Source organism: Lichenostomus cassidix, chromosome 3, assembly GCF_008360975.1.
Source record: "Lichenostomus cassidix isolate B80296 chromosome 3, HeHo_3.0, whole genome shotgun sequence".
In the NCBI taxonomy this organism is placed as follows: Eukaryota; Metazoa; Chordata; class Aves; order Passeriformes; family Meliphagidae; genus Lichenostomus; species Lichenostomus cassidix.
The window spans coordinates 35,691,263-35,715,539 of record NC_139483.1 but is presented as its reverse complement, the minus strand read 5'-3'; positions in this window follow the sequence as shown (position 1 = coordinate 35,715,539).

The window sequence follows — 24,277 nt, the reverse complement described above, 5'->3', positions numbered from 1 at the left end:
CAGGCCAGTTTAAATTAGCAAGGCACCACTTGTGTCACGGGAGCAATCCAGCTCTGGAAATACCAGCTACAGTGCTCTGCAATGTTTCTGTGACTTAGCAAAAGAAAACAGGTGAAAATCTATCTCTGGGTATCGTGTTTAAATTCTCCATTGCACAGCTCTCCTCTCCATCAGCACTGACATTTCAATCTTGAGTCACTTCTCTTTTTCCTTTCTGGTCCTTTTAATCATTTCAACAAGGGAGAAAGAAGCAGAGGGAAAAGAGAAGGGACTAGAGTCAAGTTTCCGTATAAATTTAGCACAGTGGAATGGGCAAGGAAATAGCAAAGGACTTGGAAATTAACTCAGTTAGAAACCAAACACCTCCTGCCTACATGCGACATTGTGGTTACTAGGATCTTTGTAATTTTGGAACTTGTCCTGTTAATTACTTTTTTCCAAATAAAAAGTCATAAGCAGCACTATTTCATGCATCCACAGAACAACCTTTTAAAAGAAAATTTATGGAGATATGTAGTAAGATCAAGGGGTGGATTGGATCAGCAAAAATTCAATTTCAGTGCTTTTAAAAGCAAAGCCTACTTTAACTTCCATCCTTCTGGCTGATCCAAAGAGCAAGACAGATTGAGTAGCAAAAAAAATTCAGTCCTATCCTTTCCAAATTGAAGTATGATTTCAGATCACATGTCTATACTTACACTGTATGTCTTTTTGCTGCCTAAGGACAAAAATTGCCTCCCACATTTCTTACTGAAGGCTCATTAATTGTAACCACAGTAAAATACTTCGTATATTGGAGGTAGAACAATTAGAAGGTATATGGAAGGTGTAAGCATTTTATTTCTAATTTTGCCTTTTCTCTCAAGAAATGAAGACAATTTGTGAAGAAGGAAGATATTTTCATTGGTGTTACACATTCTTGAGTAGTGATTTTCAATTCTCACTGTCTTCAGGAATAAACAAATACAGTGAGCATGACAAAGTGATATAGTTTAAAAAAGGGCACAGCTATTGAAATGAAAGAGTATCAGTGGAAGTTAGCATGTCTGTGTTACCATCATACTTGTGCAGCCTTAAATTGAGAGTTCCCCTGATTCCTTGAAAGAAAAGGCTCTTCTTCCTTATAAATTTCACACTCTGCCTGCTACAGAAAAGACCTGTGTGTATGTGTGTGTGCTTCCAATGGGAAAAAAATTACTTTCTAATTTTATTCTTTGTCCTCAGACATCATTATTGGATGAGGAATTATGAGAATTTCAGAAATATGTATGTCATTTCTCAGTACAGTAGCATGTATATAGAGTAAAACAGATATTTATGAAGTTTGACTCAAGATATCTTGAAACACAAACAAACTGTATTTGTCCACAAACAGAAATATTAATAATATGTTAGCTGTTTTAATATCAGCATATATATTCTCACCAGTAGCAGTGTACACTGTTATTCTAAGGAAATAAATGATAGATGATAACTTCCAAGATATATCAGTGGACTAACTTGAGTTTTACAACTGTGCATGAGTTTAGACTTGGATGCTATTCCTTGAGAAGCAGGTATGTTCTTGAGAAAATTATTTTGTTAAACTCATAACAAAGCTTTAGTAGAAGCAGCCAAAAAAAGTTATGTTACTTTGAACTGAGAGTATAGATATAGTACTGCAAATAGACCAGCTTTCATTCAGTTTCTCTTCTTTAAACATTTACATTTTAAAGTGTGGTCACAATTATTATATTTTGACTCCATTGAAGCCTGTGACAACTCCCTGTGATTGCAGCAGCATTTTGATGATCTCATTTTCATGTACACATTGAATGAAATATACCAGTAGTTCATTCATTTGCCTGTTCAGCATTTTTATTTTGGTTTGTCCAGAGGAAAGAATTTCTTACTAGTTAATGATGTTACAATAAAAGCTAAATAATCACAAGAATAAAGCGATTACTGATCAACTTAACAGACAGAAATGTCAAAAACCTGACTTGGTAGTGTGAACATATCTGTAATATGGAAAATAAGGAAACTTTGTCAAGATGTGTATGAGGGCTACTACTATGGAAAACTGCACAAATGAATGTTCTATCAATTGCACATCCTGACAAAAGACTATTAATGGCAAAGCTGCTTAGATATTGCTATGATCATAATAATCTGCACCACAGTACCTCACAGGTCATCACAAAAAACATCACAGGCAGGTACTGTCCTGTTTTAAGAAAATGTCAAAATGCTGAAACTTTAGCAGCTTCTGAGGATCTGCAAAGCCAGCCAAGTGACTCCTGCCTGTAATGTAAAGTCTCTCTCACTCCTCTTAATATCTCTTCCTCAGAGTCTCTTCCTTTTCCAGGCAAGGGAAAGTACTTCCCCTTTTTGTTTTCTTAGCTATTTTTTGCCACATGATTGCCAGTATTTGTTCTCTCAAGACTTAATGAAATGGCTGAAACACTAGGCTACCTAGGTATAAGGAAGAAGAAACATCGATAATATTAAATCTTGCATTATGTAGAAGAGACTGCTTGACTGCCTAGTTCAAAGAAAGGATGTGTGGTCAACCCCAGCTGATTTGATGAGAAATCAGCTCTTTCTCTCATCTAATCTCTCATTACCCAATTAAAAAAAAAAAGAAAGAAAGAAAGAAAGAAAGAAAGAAATGTTAAAATGCCCAAAGGTTCTCTGCTTTTCCCACCCCATTCATGGTGAGATGATGAGAATGTCAAAGTAGAAAGAGAACTTGCTTAGCATATTCTTGGGAACAGATGGAAATGAAGCAAGCTCTCTTTCAATGCAACTGAATACACTGTAGGTGGATTTATCTGATCAAATGCAGAGATCTACAGTGTAGATGTCTCCTGACAAGTTCATCATACTAAATTCCGTTTGTATTCAATGAGAGAAATGAAAATTCCCAGGATGTGGCTCATCCCAAAGTAGACATATATGTTTAGTCAGAGAAACTGTTTCTAAATACCTATTCCTCAGTTGGTTTGAAAGGGAATCTGAATGGTGACTAATTAGTTGCAGACTAGTTAGAAATCAATATTTACCTAATAACATTATGTGAAGTTAGGTGAGTTGAACTCTACTCTACATTTCTCTTCAAGTATAAGCTGGATGCCAAAAGATTTCACTGTGTATTCCCCAGGTGCTGCCATTTCATCTGACTATATGCTGGGGCTCAGGGGAGAGGTACTGAGTTTCAGAAAATCCTTCTTTTAATCTGTCTTTTGGACAGTCCCTCCATCCTCCTCATTTTGAGTCATTTTTCCCCTCTAGTATTCCCAGGTTTCATTATTTTAACTTGGTAAGTATAATTTTTAAAATCTTATTTTGGTTGTCTATTCCAAAGCTTATGTCCACCTGTTCTATCCTTCTCTCCTACAGCAGTGCAACTTTTTCTACATCAGTCCTATAATAGGTTTGAATCCTGCCCTTTAAGATATCTTTTCAGCTGATCTAATTCAGAGCTTTCTTCTTGTGCCATGACAGATCACAGAATTACAGAATATGCAGAGTTGAAAGAGACCCACAAGGATCATTGAGTCCAGCTCCTGGCCCTGCACAGCATCATCCCCAAGAGACACATCATGTGCCCAAGACCATTGTCCAAACACTTCTTGAACTCTGTCAGGCTGGTGCAGTGACCACTTCCCTGGGGAGCTGTTCCAGTGCCCAACTACCCTCTGGGTGAAGAACCTTTTCCTAATATCCAACCTAAACCTTCCCTGACACAACTTCAGGCCATTCCCTCAGGTTCTGTCATGGAGCACAACAGAGAAGAGATCAGTATTGGCTGCTCCTCTCCCCCTCACAAGGAAGTTGTAACTGCAGTGAAGTCTCCCCTCAGCCTCTTTTTCAGGCTAAACAGACCAAGTGACCTCAGCTGTTCTCCTATGGCTTTCCCTCAAGGCTCTTCACCATCCTCATGGTCTTCCTTTGGACACTCTCTAAGAGCTTTATATCCTTCTTATATAGTGGCATCCAAAACTGCACACAATATTCAAGATGAGGTCACACCAACGCAGAGCAAAGTGGAGCAATCACCTCCCTTGACCAGATGGTGATGCTTTGTGTCTGCTCTGAGTCTTCCAAATTTAAATTTAATGTCCTCAAGTGTACCTGAACATGGTCAAGCTGATCCATGGAGACCCTAAGTGTTTGAGAGTCTGGCTGGTAAAGAAATTTGACCTCAGAGGTCAAAATGACAGGACTATTGTGCATTTTGCAGTGTTTTCAGTCCTTTCTAGAAAACTGCAGTTGCATAGCAACTCTACATTGACGAGCCAAAGGAGAACTGAACCTTATGTACAGCTTTTTTCCCCTCTCTTCAACTGGTTTTCCCCCTCTTCCATGAGCTTGGTTTCCAGGTGGCACCTACCTCCCTAGACTAAAGCATCTTTCCTCAGTTCATGGAGCTGGGAACTTCCGCAAGTGAAATTCATTTTAAATAAGCCACTGGGACCCCAGGGAGAGCCTGCCTCTCTGGAGATCATGCAATACTAGGCTTTGCACACAGACTACTGTCAGGAGTTCCTATTAAAGAAGTTTGAGTTAGAAATTGCTTCCCAGTTTACCTCAGTCCTTGCTTTTATGTTTTTACCAGATATGTAAGAGTTAAAAGCAGCCTTCCTGCTTGGAGTAGTAAGTAGGAGATAAGATTTCAACATTCACAATTTTACAATGAACTTTGATAATTTTTTATGAATGATGGCATGATACAACTCTCCAATTGCAAGGAATTAGATTGAAGGTCCTTTTCAGTCCTGTACTCCTTATCATGTAAGTAACCCTTTTATAGCACAGACAATTGGCCTTGAACATGCAGAGACCAGGATTTTGCTCAGAGATATTGTCCATGATTGTCAGCAATATTATCTACATTTTAGTTAAGAGAAATAAGCATATTTATGAAGACAAAAGCATCATATAGCTTTCCCAGCACCCAATATAAACATTTAAATATTATTTTGTAACATCTTACATTCCAGGTCATGTTCGGAGATTAAAAAATGGAGATTGAAATGGAGGAAATTATTAACTTCGTTTACTATGTTTGTTTGCTGATGCGTAACTCTGGTGGAAATCAATAAAAGTTTATGCACTCACACACACAGCTTCAAGCCTAGCCAGCTGGACCAAAATACGGATTAGGAAAGCTGTCTTTATCTTGCATTTCTATGCTTGGGAAATATTTATTTGCCCTTATATTTGAATTAGTAAAGTTAAAGACAGATATATTCAGTGTCAAGTTTGTGAAGTCACATTGTGATTTTCAGATTTCCTGACCAACTCCAGTCACTGCAACAGCGTCAGACATATGGCAACTGAGAACTGCAAAAATCAAGAGTCTTTATTAAATTGTTCAACTAATTTCTGAGAATGTCGATTTAATGCACAAATGTTAGTAATTTTGTTCCACATTAAAGACTTGTATCATATAAACAGAATCTGTAGGTATAATGATTTTCTTTGAGAAATATCTTTCAGACATGCTGGCATGGCATGAAAATGAGTGCCATGCTCCTAACAAGCTGCTGCAAAATTCTCTGTGATTTAAGGAGGGGATTAAGATATAGGACCCAAGTAGTATGAAGGACCCAAGCCACTGAAGTAGTATCAGGCTTGAGAAATTAAGATGTAATCATGCTGGTAAGAAAATGGCTGGCTGAGGTAGTGCTAGAAAAACTGCTACATTTGGATACCCTGTTATCCAGGGTCACTTCCCTGGTTATCCATTTATAATTGATTTTGGGGAAAGGATATAGTCTAGATGAGGATGTCTTCCTGATATTCTTAGAATGAGAATTTTAAAATGTCTAAAACAAAGTTCTATTTCATCTCAGTTAAAATTACACCTATTAAACACCATTGAAATGTGGAACTGGTCCTGTGTCTGCTTGTCTGTTCCTAAGAAATATTTCACAATTTAGCAATCCTAATTTTAATCCTCCTTTTCTGAAATCCAAATTTTTAAAGAGCACCATGAGCACAGGCACAAAACATTCACTCTTTTCTAGGACTACATGTTGATGGAACTTTCTTGTTGCATGTAAGAATAGGACCAAAATAGACTTTAGGAGATTTAAATATAATTTTCAGTTGCCTAGATCATGCAGGATTTGTTTTCTAAGGAAATGTAATTACATCTACAAAATGCTAAGCAATCTGTTAAACTTTTTAAAGTATTTATATTGCTTTTAGTTTATCTGTAAAAGTTTTGGACATTTGGGGTAAAGAGTTCAGTGAACACAGTACACAATCAGCTTTTGTGAAGCATCAAAAATGTAAGTGTGTCTTCATTTAAACATTAAAAAGCCTATTTTGCTGTTGTAACTGCATTTTTAAGATATAGCAACAAGCATGTAAATACATTTTGTACAATTCTGTAATAATTCAGAAACACCATGTGACAAATACATAGAAAAATTCTAAAATATAGCAAGGATGTGCTCTGTGTATTTTGGATTATTAAAAAACTGTTATTCAATCAGATCATCCTTATTACTTCCAGTTATTGCAATATTGTGCCACTTAAATATTTTTAATTAATCAAATTTTATTTCTAAGAGAAGTGTCTGCAAAGCAAATATATCAATTTCTTTTTCTCTTTCTAATCAATTTTCTCTTTCTTATCAACACTCTGTACTGCTAAAGGTTCTGCCTTTGTGCTGCCTTCTCCTGTGTTGCTCACAACCTATTCCAGCAACATTACCCTGTACCACTCCCAGGGGAATGAGCTTTATTCAGTTTGTCAACATTAATGCAAATTAAAGAAATAGCATTTTAATGCAAATGCTGCATGGGAAGCTGGAGATAAAGTCCCACGCTGTCTGAGAGTGCAGCAGAACAGCTTGAACAAAACAACACCCTGTTGATCTTCATATGTTGCCCCTTCTCAGTTTCAACAGGGCATTAATGTTGAAAACAGAACAACTTTAATGAGTGTCCTTTTAAAAGGACCCTGTTAATATCTCTAATTTTATTTTATTGATGGTGGTGGAATAACATGCAGCTTTTGTAGGACCAGGGTTTGAAATGTGCTAAATATGCTATAACAAGTGCAGAATGTCAGTTAGGTAAGATGTATATAAAGCGATATTGATTCATCAGTGGTGTATTTTGTTTCAGTTCATCTTGTAGAGTGAAAAAAAAAAAGAAAAAAAAGGAAGGATACTATAGAGGAATAAAAGACAGAACTCTGAAGAGGGTGCTATGACAGAACTGGGTGGGTAGTACTCTTTACACATCAAAGTTTGATCTTGTCATATTCGTCTAAATATTATGAGTGTTCATTTCTGAAATATCCATTAATAGTGTACTTAAAGCAATATTATACCATAGATTATCAAAGATAGTTGCTTTTTACTGAGGTTAATTTATAGTGAATAATTTCCTCTACCTATGTCTCAGTATCAATTTTATCTCTTACCACAAATTAAGCAAGACAGATATGCTTTTAAGACACTGTGTAATTCGTTCGATTTTGATTAAAATGGTATCATATGCTTCCAGTTTTGTGGTTCTTGTTCAAGCAAAACACTCACTTGGAAAAAATACCACCCACTTACACATCCTTAAATGGAGACAGGATTTTTTTGGCTAGGCAAGAGATAGTATGTGAGAAATGAAACTGAAATAGTATCATTACATTGATGCACCTTTTCTGTTAATATGTTGATGTTACCATATGAGAAGCATGCAAGAAGGTCTATTTGCTCTTCAGGTATATTCAAACAGGTATGATGTGTGTTACTGGAAAACTTCTGTTGTTTAGTGAGTGTCCTCTCTCTATATCTTCAAAAAACATAAACAGTTTGTTATGGAACCTCTTTTAAACCTTATAAATTAGAACAATAGGTATGACAATAAAAGTCAAATAGATCAGCTGGATGAAAATACAGAGGAGAACTGTTGCCCTTTGAGACTGTTGAATTCCCTGTAAACTGTGGATATGTGTCTGGTGTTTCTTCCAGAGGCATTGCAATGGCAATGGAGAGGCTTTTTATAACAGCTTATCTTATGGAAAATATTCAGGCAAACACATCAGATCCACAAGGGGAGTATCCATTTTCTTGGCTTTCAGGTTGCATGAATGGAGCCACAAACATTTGGAAAAAATAAAAACAAAGCAAAAAAAAAAAACCCCTTCACTTATTCTGTAATGGTATTTTCCTTTCTGTTACAGCTTTAGACATTAAATTTTCACTCATGTGGGGTTTGAAGAAAACTACTGCAGGAAATCTGATGGGAATGAAAATAGACAATGGTGTTTCACAATTGACTCTGACATCACATTGAATTACTGTGGCATCCTGGAGTGTAAACCATGAGAGGAAGATATATTTAAATAGGAGACAATGTTCAGCTCCTTCTGTGTTTATTTTGACTCAGGGATTTGCTTTATGTGTTAATTTATAGCATTTCTATTGTTAACACTGGTTTTATTCATAGGAATCACTACAATGTGGTTTAACAAAGTCCAGTTACTGTGCATAGAAGAAAGGACTTTGGTTTGGCTTCTCCAAAGGGCAGTGTACTTCTGCTGCTCTGCAGCCTGTAGTGCTTCTTGTCAGACGTTTTTCATGTCTCTTACTTTCACTTTCTCCCACTCTCTCCAGTTTTGCTTTTCCAGCTGACTTTTCACATTTTCTTTTCAGCCTCTCATCCAACCTACCCAGTGCTACACTCTCGAGCCTGGTGGAGTGGGATCATGTAAAAGGCTCTACTAAACCCTGCTCAGTACCATTGATTGTTTATTGATCTTGTGTGCATGCTGCAAAGCTTTCTCACCCAGCGGTAGAAAGTAGAGACTTTTGATCACTGGGGGATCTGACACTGAAGATTTTAAGTCTGCTGATTGACAAATTAGACAGTTCTTCCTTTTATCTGTTAGAAAATACAAGATTTACAAGAAAATACAAAAGCAAACACAAGTAAAGATAGTTGGTAAAATTAAACTGCTGGACTCCACATCTCTTGTTTCATGTGGGTGGGGGGCAAGTGAAAATGAGGAGGGGAAAAAAAAAAGGATAGCAACGTGGTTTATTTTTAATCTTGGACATTAATCTCCTAAATCTTACTCATGAAAAATCAGATTTCAAGAAATTTTTGAGCAGTATGTGAAGGTTTTGCACACAAAAAAATGCAGCATGCCAAAGTGAAATTGAAATGCAAGTGCTCCTACCAAGTACCATCTGTTGCACAAAGTCATTCCAGACACCTTTAAAAATGCCTTCTGGTCTCTATATTCAAGCATTCCTGTGACTGTTTATTAATCTGTCTGATTTTTCTAACTCACTTTTACATATTTCCTAAATGGGAGATGGGGTGTGTGGTTTTTTTTTTAATTTAAACAATAAATTAAATTAAGGCACTGATTTCTGCTGTTCATTGCAGATGCTGATATCTCAATGTAGAAGTTTGAATTACCATGGATTAGTTTCTTTCACAGGAAAGAAGTGGCAAGTCTGGAGCTTGGTGATGCCACACTGTCACAACAGAACAGTAAAGGGTTTCCCAAATGTATGTATGGTTTGCATTTTTCATGTTATGTTAGCCTGTTGCTCTTACTTTCCACACAATTGCCTTACAGTCCTTAAAAGTAAAAGAGAATGTGCTGGATTTAACAAAACAAAAAATCATGTTTCCAAATATTAAAGATAACCCTTCAGCCATTTTTTCACAAAACTCAAATTGTGGACTAAATGCAAATGAAGAGGATCCCTTTAAATTGCCTTTGAAATGTTAAGAGTTGTCATTACTCTTCAAGAACATATTGAAGAACAGCAATTCAGACATATGGCAAAATAGCTGTCTGCTTTCCAAAACCATCTCTTTATAAATATTCGTGAGAACTGCAATAGCTTTTAAAGTGCTTTAGAGAGCAATAGACAGCAAAATTGAACAGCTTGTCATTCATCAGTGGCCTGGACTGTGTTTTTTATGGCAAAGTAATCACAATTGCTAGCAAGGCTAGCATTAGCTGTAAACTGTAATGGCAACGATAAGACAAATACAGTTGATTTAACTGACTGTTTCTCAGCTTTCTCATCAGTCATTTTTCCCCAAATCCTCCCAGTGTATTGTTACTTCTTCCCACATAAATCTCTGTTCAAACCTGCCAACAACTTATCTCTTATTTTATGTTCCATCCTAAATCATACTTTTCTGATCAACAATTTTTTGTGTGTATGAAACATTTCTATTTGGGAAACTGTTGGAGATCTTGTCACTGTTCTGATTCAGGATGGAAAAATTAACTGAGCTCTTTTAAATTCTTGGGGAGAGAAAGATCATTCCCCTCACTGCCCCATCCAGTAATCACTGTCTTATCCAGTCATCACAGTGCAAGCTCTTGTGTGGAGAAATGCTCACTGAATTCACTGTAACTATTGCTGGATGGGAGTCCTTACCCAAATTCACATGCATATGTGTTCATGGGTCCTTCAACCTAAAAATTATACAGAACTTACATTTTGTTTTTTCAATTTCTGATAATGAAAAAGAGAACCTTTTTACTTTTATGGTAAAATCCTACTCATGAAAGAAATGGTTCAATTTAAATGGGATTTTTTTTTAAATTATTTGTTTCTACAGTTGCATATATGTTATCATGAATGTCAGTAAGCAGGAGTGCTACATCATGGGGCATTGCTTATCCAGTCAGAAAATCTGTACAGCCTGCAGTTAAGACTCTACAAACACTGCTGGATTTTATCAAGAAAGAAATGGAGAGTTGCCCTGCTCACTGAAAAAGCCCCCAAACTCTGTCAGCTCCCAATCTGTGTTTTGGCACTGTGTGAGACCATGCTAGCCAGCATGGGCCAGAGCTATGCCAGGGAATGTGCTAACGTTTGAACAGCTTGCACCATCACGGGATAGTGTGCAGGTCCAGCTCTGGTCACATTTCATCTACTAGGATAGACGTAGTCTTTGTCCTCTCTTCAACAGAGGACATCCTGATACTGAAATCATTACCAGCTGGCCTGGGAGGACTAGAATCATTGCATGAACACTCCAGCACTGGCATGAGTGAAGTACAAGGAAAAGACTATATATATTTATCTAGGGAGTTAGTAGAACACCCAGTTCTGGGCAGGGACAGAGATCACCCTCTGAGATGGGTTGTAGATGCTGTCACTGAGGAGAAGATGATATTTTGTGCAATTTTCCGAATCAAAAAGAGAAAATATGATCCTGGCACTGTGGCAGGTTATATCTGAGGTCTGGCAAGAGTGGCAGATGGTTTAGGATTGGGAGTGGGCTAGGGCAAGGGAGATGTCACAAGGCACAACGTTCACAGTTAATGAAAGTAAATTCAGAGACAAACAGAAACCTTAGCCCTTCCTCAAATTCACAGGGTTAAAACTCTCAATGAAGGGGAAGAGGAAGGTAAAAGTTTCTGGAAAAGGACAATTCAGCTAGCAAAAATTTCCCTTTGAGTAGTGCAAAAGAAAAAAGTTCTCAAACTTAGTCTTTTTTATACACACTTATATACATGCATAATTATCTATAATTTCCCACCTAGACAATACATTGCACAGCTGACAAGTAGGAGGGAACAGAGACTGTGCCATAGCCATTGCTGCCCTTTGGAGGATACATTCTCCTGCCTAATGGGTTTGCCTTCAGCACCAGTCCCAGACTCTGAAGGAACTCATAGAAAGTGGATTTGACTGTAATGTGGATAAATGGTGAGACAGAAAATTCACTAAAAATAATTTAGGAAATATCTAGGTCCAATTTCCAGATAATATAGTGAACTGAGATTAAATTCAAAATTTCATACATATTCCCAACCTAATAGTGCCTTCCTAATAAAAACAGTCAGTACGCTTCCCTTGCAATGAACTCTTCAGTTCTTCAACTCTGTAGTATGGAGTTTTCCATTCTAACCCACTATGATTAACTTTTTCTATCCTTATTGCAAGTCTGTAGAAAGTACATTGCTCTTAGAAGTCTATTTTTCTAATAATTTGGTCCTGTCAATATATTCACTGATTCACTCTACTATTGTCTATGACTGTATTTCAAGTTTCTGTTTGATTCTCCAAGTAAATCACAATATTCTGTTAGTCTTTGTAGTTCAGTTCTTAGATTATTAATCAGGTGATATATGCTTTAGCCTCCAATTAAAATGTAAGAGCTGAAAGGTATGTACCATGCCTTGTCCTTCCTTTTTTAGCACTCAAACTACATCACTGCACACCCTATTGTGATGTTCCTTTTTCTGTTACCAATCAGGAAGACAGGCTGTAGAAAAGGAGTGCCCCACTGCAGCCCTGATTCCTAAATGATGTAAAAGATCTGTCCAATAACTAATTAGCCATTGGTAATCAAAAATAACCCTAGAGCCATGATGAGGACTCAGAAGACAGAATCTCACAGGTGCCCCACCAGTGGGCAGATCACTTGGATGCACAGAGGTCCAGGCTAAGAGGTGCTTTAAGAGCCTGTGTGTGTAGAGTGTGAGCAAATGAAGTTCATGAGAGAATGAGTTTGAATGGGTAAAATCAACTCCTTTGACATTTTGTGAAAGAAATTGCCTTCTCCTTCCTTGAGTTTTATTACACTGGTCTCCTGCAGTGCAAGTTACAATGCAGTGCCACAAGATCACTCATTAACTCCTGCTGAGCACCTCGCTAGTGCTGTCACACCAGCTCCAAAGTCAGTGTCTTCTGTGGATTTCAGTAACCATGAAATACAATACATGAACACACTATCTCAGACAGGCTCGGGAGTGTCTCTTCCAGACGCTGTTAAGGCTAATTACTTCAGCTGCTATATCTTGTTGATGTGGCTACCCTGCTTTTTACTCCAGAGCAGACTTCAAAGCTCTCTTGGGTGAATCACATACCTGGCAGAGACAAGTAGAAGGAGCACAGGCATGATTGTAAGTGAAGAAATGCAGTCTGACTCATTACATTGTGTTTTCAGAAATAACCCCGAACATTGTTCTATAAAAATATGAAAAGCAATTAAATTAATTGAAGAATGAAATTATGTTAAATAAAAGTCCTGTCTTAGCTCTTGTCTGTGTCTAGGGCTTTTATGCCCTTAGAGAATTATAGAATATTCTGAGTTGGAAGAGGCCCAGCAGGATCAACAGAGTCAAACTCCTGGCTCAGTGCAAGACATCCCAAGAGTCACACCATGGGCCTGAGAGCATTGTCCAAACATTTCTTGGACTCCGTCAAGCTTGGTGTTGTGATCACTTTCCTGAGGAGTCTGTTCAAGAACACAATGAGGTCTCCCCTCAGTTTCTTCTTCTCCAGGCTTAATAGACCAAGTGACCACAGCTGCCCCTCATTTGTCTTCTCCTCAAGGCCCTTCACCATCCTCATGGCCCTCCTTCGGACACTCTCTAAGAGCTTAACGTCATTTTTATATTGTGGCACCCAAAACTGCCCCCAGCACCTCAGGTGAGGCTGCCCCAGCACAGAGCAGATCAGGACAATCCCCTCCCTTGCCCAAATGGCAATGCTGTGCCTGATGCCCCCAGGACAGGGTTTTCCCTCCTGGCTGCCAGGGCACTGCTGGCTCATGTTCAACTTGCCATCCACCAGGACCCACAGGTCCCTTTCTGTGGCACTGCTCTCCAGCATCTCATTCCCCACTCTACACACACAACCTGGGTTGCTCTGTTGCACATGCAGAACCTGGTACTCGCCCTTGTTAAACCTACAATAATTGTGTGATAGAGAGAGCTCTTGCCTGGCCAAAGTTCTGGATATGCTATTCATTAGCCCTTGTATAGCTGTGGTTATACATTCATTCCACTTCTATGCCTCCTTTTCACACATACTGGTTACTGATGTACTTCCACTAACACATTTATCTTCTTTCTTCGTCAGGGAGACAGTGGAAAACCTTTAGTTTTTCTTGTTCAAGACAGCTTTGTATAAAATGGACCCACATATTGGGGTTTTGGTTGTGCCCTGCCAAAAAAACTTTCTTTCTTTGCACACTTCTTGGATTAAGAATGTGTGGAAGCTAACCGATCCTGGGAATGGACTGCCCTCTCCTGGAAAGCAGTGTGCATATTCGAAATAAGAGATTTCAATTGCTACAAAGAAATTATACTAAAGTTTAAGGGAAAAAATAATCCATTTTAAATTAAGCTATCAGTTTAATAATTAACCAAAGTGATAGTTTCTTCCCTTCTTTCATTTTGCTCTGTATTTCAGTGCATTCTACTCTAAAAAATAGATGAAGCACCCATTCAAAACATACCCTTCTCTGTGCAGCTGAATCTCACACCTATTTCTAGCTCTCATAAAGGTTGTACTTGTTCTGGGTCCTTTGTTCTCTCAATATTTTCACTGACCTCCTGTATTATTAGTGGCCATATTTCCAGTTTTCTCTCAGGGACTCCTATAGGTTGTGAAGACATCAAGCTAAATTATGGGAGAGAGAGATTCCCCATTGGCAGGCTTTGGGCTGTGAGTGCCATTTAGACAGCAGTATGCGACTCTGGTAGTGTCCATCCTCCAGAAATTTCCTAACAGCCATCATGGCAATTGCCAAGCACGACAATTATTTTCCCCTCCATATGTTATGCAGGGAAAACAAAATAGTCAGCAAAGAACCCTTCTGTTTTAGAAGTTTCTTATAGTTGGCAATCAGCATTAGGCATAATTTTGTCAGGGTCTGATTTGGTGGAAGTGGAAGGGACTTTTTCTCAGTTTCATGTATGGCAAATTCAGAACTGTTCCTGAGTGTCAGCACTGGAGGACACATGATCCAGTGACATATGAGGTGTCCAGCTCAAAGATTTCTCCATCAGGCAGGTGGAGGCAAGTCTTCAGCACTGTTGTTGACAAGCAATTACAGTGCAAAGCAAAAATGGTGTCAGATCCTTAGTACTCACCTTGTACCCATGTATAAACATCAGAGGTAGGGTTTAACTACCCAGAAATAGATTATTATGTTCATTTAGACATCTTCAGGTTCTTGCTGGCAGAAAAGTTACAGGATATGAAGGAGACCTTGTTCTTTCTCAAGTGGCAGCTGAAGCCCCCTCAGAATTCCCTAGAGAGTCTAAAATAGCATTAGATAGTTTGCTTAAACAAGTCACAGCCCAGCTATAAATCTTCTGCCCTAACTGGAAATAATTTATATCACAGTGAGGCTGGGAAAGGTTGTCCCATTATCTGCTAAGGTACATAAATAGGTTTTACTTCTCCATAATTTAAGACATGCAATGTAGGAAAAGAAAACAAAGAAGCTATAATGTATTTGAGCCTTTGCTATGCCTGATAATACTAAAGAACTGTCAGATCTCAGTATAGTTATTTTCATATTTTGTTTTGCACTGGCACCTTCATTCTTCAGTAGCCCGTTCCAATCACAGTTGTCCCTGTATACAAACAATACCACTCCCAGAATGCATCAAAAATAGCATTGCTTTTTTTCTGAGAACATAATGAAACATCATCTTTAAGAAGAAGACTGAAAAGCTGTCTAGAAATGTCAATACACCCTCTAGAAATGTCAATATGTCAAAAAAAATCATCTTCATTCATAGCCCCAGGAATAATTTTCACCCTGTGTTTAAGTAACTAGTACTCTAGACAAGATCCAAATATCCATTGCACAATATTTTCATCCTCCTGATCTTCTCCTTGGAGAGCATAGGATAGTTAGAAATATTTTTTTAAAACTTCTCACTGTTTGAGTGGTGAATTTTGCCATCTCTGATTTGGTCACATTCAGTTACTTTTTTTAAAAAGCTAGCCTGAATCTTATTTTAATTCTTCAGCATCTGTTTTGTTAATTCCAATGGCCAAATTTTTATTGCTTACAATGACAAGCACACTGTTTCATCGCAGTCCTAAAGCCAGGTTGGCTGTATAATATTATCAGTTAAAAGGTTGCTGTCTTTAATCCAATGACTCACTTACTACTTCTGCTTCAATTCAACAGAGCTGAAAAAGCTTTTGAGCAAATGCCTTGTTATTTCCCACACAGCATATTCTGTACAGATGAAAAAGAGCAATTGAATAGCTATTCCCTAAACATATGTGTAGGGGAAACAAGATTTATTATAATAAATGCACATTGGTACAGTAGAAAGATAATAATGGCATAGGACAGGTATTAATATCTAGTACATTTTCAAAGAAAATAAAACCCCAACAGTTGTTACCATCTTGGCAGGAGCTAAGCAGATGTTATGTATCAGAGAGAACATTAATGCAACAGTTCACTTTCTAAATGAAAACCAAACTTGCAGGTTTTATCACTGAAGTATCCACTTTACCCATTCAGTATGCATTAGAAGATATACTCAGGAGACTTTCATTATCTTATTTGATTGGTTGATACTGTACTTTCAGCACTCCTATTATTAGAAGAGTAACAGTAGTTCAAAATTAATTTTGCAAGCTTCTTGACTTCATTACCTCAAAAAGATGCAAGACTAAAAGTTCTCTTATTGCTTGACTTACAAAGCTTTCAAACTCAAGGCACTAAGACATTAGAAAGTTACATATCTCTATCATGGCCCTAAAAATACCACCATTCTTTCCTCTTAATCTCTATGCACTTAGTGTCTATGGTTTCACTCATACTGTACTAATAATTTGAGATGTATGTAATGGAAACTGATAAAACATTTAACTAGGTCTTTCAAAAACTTGCCTTGTTTCCATGTTGTTTTTCCCTGCCATTTTTGCTAAAAGACTTACTCTAAATAACAAAGACTAACAGTATATAGATATTCCTTTTTACTTCTCATATAAAATCCTACAAAATATGGAGCTAGAGAGAGAGGGGAAAAGCCCCAAACAACTCAAATAAACAAAAAGCATTTTGAAAACTGGAAGAATCTGATAGAGGATGATTTACTTACCCATGCAATTTTTATTATCATTATTCACAATTCAGCAGAGAGCTAGATTAGTTTAAGATTACTAATCTGATTTGGGTTTCTGGGGTTTTTTTTTTACCCACTCTATTTTGTCTTCATGGACAGTGCACTATGTTATAACAGCCTACATACTTCTCTCTTATATAATGCTTTAGAAGGCATAGGTTGCATAACTTTATAGATTTGATCTATAGTCAGAAATACCTGTCATATCAGGTATTATTTTAAGGATTTAATACCTTCCCCATAAAACCTTTCTCCATGGTAAGGGTAAAGATACTATCAGTAACTAATTTTATTAATTATTAAACTAATTTGCCACATTGTCAATCTCACCCTTGCTTGTGAGTTAAGTTTTCCAGTTTGTCATGGTTTAAAATGTCAAACACACAGATATTTTTAATAATTATTTTCAAAAGTTTCTGGTGGCTTCTAATATAATGAAACTTACCAAAAAAATTTTAAAAAAAGAACTGATTTCTTTATACCAGCTATTGTACAAAAGTAAAAAAGTTGTTCAAAATACTGTTTTGCTCTTAAGCAGAAGTTTTGTGGGATCAGCCTCTTGCAACCAAATGTTCTTGTTTTAAAACATTTGCATTAAAACCAGTCAGCAGTTTGATGTTCTGTGCATGAAGTCACTTGCATTAGGGAGAAAATAAGAATCTGTTACAAGTCCTCCTTTTTTAGAAGATTAATGAAAAAAAATTTAAAACAATAATGAAGTACTTCTAGATTATGTGTAATTCCAGGATCATATCAAAAGTGTTGGTCTCTGCATATTTATTATTAAAAGGGAACTGGTTAGCTAGGTCAGATTATAGCATTCTGATTAAGCCTGTACAAAAAGACTTTCTTCAAAGTAAATAATAAGCTCTTGCAGTGTGTGTGAAACAACCTGCTTTTTCTCACCCCTGTGTATCTCTTGATTCTCTTGCTACTACATTTATTGGCCCAACCTATTTTTACAGCTGGCATGGCTGTAACAATTATATGAGCTTTAAGGTCCGAAGAAGGGTTTGTGTGCTCAAAACTTGTCTCATTTTTTCAACTATAATAGTTGATCTAAGAGAAAAATATTAACTTCACGCACAAATCTTGTCTTGCCTATGTTCTTAGACCACCATTACAGCATGAACAAGCAAATAAAAACCCTTTTCCCCCTTTATTTGCAAGGGGTGGAACCCTGAGAATCAAAGGATTCTCATTCCTCAAAATGATTCCCACATCTTCAGAAGATAAGTGAACGGATAGACTTTTCCACCTTTATTGTTCTCATGTAGTTAAGGTGACAACAATACCCAAAAGCAGATGTAGTTATGGACGAGTTCATAGTAATGTAGACACTGGTTGTGCCCTGCCCAGCAGAAGCTGCACTGCTATGTACATTCTTTACTCCCAAAGCCCTGTTTTTATGGATGTTTTTACTGATGTTGGGTATCCAACCTTTCAAAAGAAGATCTGGCCATAGCTTACCTATGACTTTTTGCTTAAGATGTACATAGATAAATTGCTAATCCGACCACTAAAAGCATGTACCATAAAAGTGGATGAAAAAGCCCAGTTTTTGCTCAGTGTGAGGAACAATTTGTCAAACAAGCCACACAGCTGAGCTGTTGAATTTTAAATAGTGTTCTGATCCAGCTGCACACTCTATTTGCCAGACATATTATCATAGCAATACCAAATACCCTTGACAGTGAACAAAAGCCTGGATGCTGCTTTAGTAGCAACCCTCTTTTCTCCCTTCCTTTAGCTGTAGGTAAGGTCATTGAAAGAAAAGATACTTTTCAAACATAAGCAACAGTTTATCTCTCTGCAAAAAGGGTGATTAAAGCTAATACGTTTTCTGGAAGGATTCCCAAGATGGACAGCTAAATTCATTTCTAGTTCACCAGATCAAGTTGGCTTGTTTTGCATTGTTAATGTGAAGCCTGGCTGCAGAATAGAAATCACATTTGCACAATGTCTCTGAACATCAAGGCCTCTTTCCCAGGGTACCTAAGTATGCATTGGATTTGCAAATGTCGGGCTAAATCTTAAAAAGGCATTTGTAAGTCCCTAGATCTGCAGGTTTTGTAGATGGTTGAGGGGCTGCATTGCTTTCTTTATCATTTTCTAAGCACTCCATCCCTGGATGTGTTCCCACACATGGAGGTTTCATTGCAGGGGAAGAGGAAAGGAAACATGTTCTGTAACTGTCCAAAGGGACATGTTCTGGACCTGTACTACCTCTCTTCCCTCTCACAACAGGCAGCCAATTTAGACCCCTTTTTTACACAAATTCATACCTCCTCTAGCCAAGAACCAACAGAGCTAAAGATTTTATTATTTCAGTCTTTCTGTGAAAAAAGCATAGTATCTCAAGAAATAAATCTGCATAATCTGAGAGTTTGAAACTCCAGAAGCAGAGGAGGAGCAAGAGGACAACCTGTGCAACAGCTGCACAGAGGACAGAGGATCATGGTGCTTACAAGCTGTTTGCTAAGTCATCAGGGAAGAACGTGGCATGACCTGACGTCAGAAAAGAGTGTAAAAATAGTTCATTACACCATGGATTGGCTAGCATGTCCTAATATAAAGGGCAGTAGCTTCTGCTGTAGGAACTTAATGTCAAATAAAGTTGTTTCCAAGGAAAATAAGAGTGCTATTGAAAGGGACTCTATGCAAGCATGACTGGTTTTAAAGGTGAAATTATTTCAGCTTTTGTGATTTCCTAAGAACTCATCCTTTACAGGAAAGAGAGTACTACATTTTTTAATTTTTTTTTTTTGCTAATAAGTCCAGTCGCCAACAACACAAGCTGAGTTTCAGATTTGCTGGAGAGCAGAAACTGAAGAAGTCAGAAATCCCTTCACTCTTAGTTACAACTGGACAAACAGCATATTGTCTTCATTTTGCCAGCCAGCATTAGCTCCTACCTCTGCACTTAGCTGACTGCTGACAGTTCATTTAAATTAAACGTATGTTGCCATCACACTTGTTTGGTATTTATTTTATGCTAGTGAATCTCGGTCACTGACAAGTGACCTGTGACAGCAGACAGCATATGCAGCTGATAACTACCACATCTCTCAGGGAGAAAGGAGAGTTTTGGGTGGAAAGTGTTCTTCTCAGTTGAGAAGGAACAAGAATTCCCTCGCAGGGAAGCTTAGTTTAGGACAGAAAAATAAATTGCCACATAATACCTAAGAAATATGGACAAAACCAGGTGAATGTAGAGCTATGTAGTCTATCTGTTGTGCATGTAAAATATTGTCCAGCATTGTAGCTTGTTTTGTTCTTATGGTCAGTTTTGACATTTACTTGAAACCAAATAAAACACATACTAATAGATGTCATAGCAGATTTTTATCTCTTTGCTCAGCGAAATGTCTCCACAAAAGGAGTAAGTTTTTCCCGAGGGCTGTAAGAGGCAATTGCACCACTTTCCCCTGTGCCAGTCCAGCTCCCTGCCCAGCACTGTGCAGGAAAAGTCACAGCAGACGTAAGCATGGAAAAAATCAGGAAAAAAGGTCCTTGTTGGTGATGCATTTGTGCATCTGTGGGAGTAAAGACAAGAGGCAGTCAAGTGCCCTGAACTTTCAGTTTCTCCACTGAATGAAACTGCATTTGCAGATTTTTCTCTACAGAAATGCCTCTGACCTTGGACTCTTCCCGGCAGAGCTGGATGACAGCTCGGTCTAGGGAGAGGTGCAGAGAAGAGGAATGACTGAGTAACAGCATGGGTGCAAGATGGAGAGAAATAAGCTCCTGTTTTCCCAGCTCCCTGCTCCTGTAGCTGTCAGGCACCACGAGCCCTGACTGTCCCTGCCCAGGACACGATGTCAGCCCCTGGCTGGCACACAGTGCTGCAGTAGGGCTGGTCTCCAGCTTTGCTGGGATAAGGAGCAGCATGGCTGGTGCAACCAGAGCACAAGTGAAGGAGTAGAGTCATGTCACAGGAGTGGCCACAAGACTGTGGCTCTTTAGAGGGCTATGAGACACAGCAGGCATCACATTAAAGTCAGCTCAGATATTTGTTCTCAGACAGCTTTTTGATGCACTACCATCATATGCCTACTTTCTTTAGCAATGCTGATATTTATCATTAATATGAAATGAATATGTATCATTTATATTAATATGAATCAATGTGTATTATTTATGCATGTTTTACTTGATCTGTTCTGAATATAGTTCAAACTCAGTACGGCATCCAGTTGTCTGAATGCAAAAAAGACAGCCATTAGATTTCCAATATTATGTAAACCCAGCCCATCCATGCAGTGGAACCAGTAGGAACTATGAGGCTTGTACTCTTCCAGGTTGTGTTTTGCAATTCTGCTATTTGGTGCCTTTCTAATTTCACACATACTGTGGGATGTGAAAGAACAATACTAAGGCAAAAACCCTTAGGTTAGACATAGGAAAGCCTGAACAGTAAGCATAGTTGTTAGCTGCTTTCCTGAGAAGGGTGTCCTGGGAGGTTTTAAATCTGTGGCTGTTCAGGAAGCAGTCAAGAAGGATGTGGTAGAGTTGATTCTGTTTGAGGGCAGGGAGACTGATTAGGAGGCTTCTGGGGACTCATTCCCACTTCGGTCGGTATAGGAAAGGGCACAAACTCGGGTGTATGAACTGCATTTCAAATTAAAGATTGAGCTATTGGCATCCACATGAGGGGAAGAAAATACGGGAACAAAGAGTTGCAGGAGGAAATGAGCTCTAGGCCTGTGCCTCAAACCTTCCTCAAAGGTGGAAAGCTATAGAGATCATCAGTTTTGGAAGGAGTTAGGCCTGGACAACCAGCTGTTGATGACTATGGACAAGGACATCATTCCTCTGAGTACACCCCATAAGAACACTCAGTCCCCGGGGGGGGGTCTCTTTCATATACTAATATGTTAGGGTATTAGAGACTAAAGTGAGTATCAGTCTCTCATTTAGCAAAGTCATTTAAGTCAAGATGATTACCTGAAGCATTTTATTATCTGATAATTCGTTATCTGGCTGTTCCAAGAAAAGAACTTTCAGCAGTGCTGGGAGTATGCTGGTAGTGCCTGTGGTGCTGGTGCTGAGCAGCTGAGTGTATGAGAGCCTGAGGCAGGAAAGCAGCTGCTGCCCGGGAGCCAGAGCCCAGTTCGGTGGATGCCAGCAGGACACAAACTCTCCCTCAGCTGCACAACTAGCAGAGGGCAGAGATCAGGCCTAAACAAGTCTGACTTGCATTTCTCATCATAGCTGAGGGCACTCCAGCTGAAAACAGCAGAGCTGTCAAGGGGAGGCAACTCCAGAATCTGCAATTATGTTGTGAAAAGCAGGGGCAAACCAACTGTGCTTGGTGTGCCCCTGGGCAGGGGAAGCTGTCACTTGAATGAAATGATGTTGCTTCTAGGCTCATACTGAAGATGTCTTGAGAAAGGAGATTTCTGTGTGTTCCCAGAGTGATATGGAAGAGACTTTGCTTCTTTCTTTGAAGAGAGTTATTCTGATCAGTCAGTCTTCCTGGGACAAGGATTCAGTGTGCTGTACTTTTCCCAAAGGAAACCAAAGTGCTCTGAGAGATGACCCACAGCACTGAACTGCAGCCTGCCAGCCGAGCAGGGCATGGAGATATCAGTGAGGTGGGTAATGGGCACAGTGCTGCGGGAACATGAGTATTTCAAGAATCACAGCATATTCTGAGTTGGAAGGGACCCACAAGGATCATCTTAAGAGCCCAGCTCTTAAGGGCACGGGTCTGGAGGTCCTGGAAATGCATTTCCTCTTTTCATGTCTCTGAGCTGTGAGAGTATATCAGAAGAGAAGGAAGTCAGAAGGTGCAAAAGCCATTCTATAGAGAATGAAAGATTATTGCTAATGGCTTATGGGGAGTTGCACTGTAGCTGTGTTGAGGAATTGTTTAGGTGTCACTAATCTAATTCACAGAATGCGAAGAAAAAGGCAACAAAAAAGATTCTTGAGTTCAACCATTGTGGTGTAAGAACATGTACAGATCTAAAATGTTTGTCAGATGTTTATCAAACCTGTTTCTGAAGCTTCCAGATGTGAAGATCCACCAACCACCCCAAGCAAAATTTCAGGTCCTCCCCAAGCCTCCTTTTTTCCCAGTTAAACACCCCCAGCTCCCTCTGCAACTCCTCACAGGACTTGTGTCCCAAACCCTTCACCAGCTCCACTGCCCTTCTCTGGACTTCTTCCAGTGCCTCAATGTCCTTCTTGTAGTGAGGGGCCCAGAGCTGGACACAGCACTCAGGGTGTGACCTCACCAGTGCCAAGTACAGGGTCATTAAAACTTACACAAGGCCTGTCTAAAAGCCCCCTGATTCCACTGACAGAATTTAGTGAATCAGTGGCTGGAAGTAGCTCTGTGATTAACTAAGAAGTATTCTGTTCAACTCTTAGAGAACTACACACTCCAAGCCAGTGCAGCAGAGCTGCATGGTGTTCTCTAGCAAAAGTATAGAATGAGCAAGCATGTACAAATCTCTCTTTCTCCAAGCTGAAAGCCTAATGAAAGTACTTTATCATTTGATACTGGACATTCAAATTTTTTTTTTGTTTTCATTACTGTGCAGCACTTTATCTGTGTTTTTCCAAATAATTTAAGAACATTATTTTGAACTTACTCTCACTTATTTATCCATATTTATTTTTCTTTTCAATAGAGTCATTTCTTCTCCTTCTAATTTTCCTAATTTTGATTAAATCTGTGCTATTTTCTCACAAAATTGTGGGTGTTTTTTGCTCTGAAGAGTTGTCTCTATTTTTCACCGTGTCATAAACTTTTTTATGTTTTTCAGTACCTTACAGTGATAATATTGCATTTGGCTTTTCCCCCTCACTCTTTCTCATTCTGTTCTTAATCTGTATTTCACAGTTGCCTGCTGTCTTTCCTGAATTGAGAAAATATAGCTTTTGAACATATTTACATAAGTTCAAACCAATCAACTTGAAACCTGCTGTATTGAGGTAGGAAAGAAAAGGAGAAACTGAGAAAGAAAAGAATATTTGCAACAAATTTTCTTATAAGCTAGTGCAGAGATATGAGGAAGATTGTGGGCAAACATAGCCTGACAATGTATCCTGAGTGAGGACTGTCACCTTTGTTCATGCTGGGGATTTGATATCGCCCACTTTTTCCAAAACCTATCGTCTGCTGCACCCTTCTGGACATTGTCAGCACAGCACGTTCTCCAGAAAATCACCCAACGAAAAGTGGAATTACAGCATAGTTTTCATCAGCAAAGATGTGATTTTATTTGTTCCTAGTATAACATGGGCATAAAAAATATCTCTGCTTTTCATTTTTCTAAGATTTAAATTAAATCCAAGACAGAAGACGTTTCCATGCTATTTGCTAGCAGATCTCGAGTGGTTTCAGAATTCTGCATCTGCAGTCTGTGGCATTTGCTGAGGACAGAGCAGGTA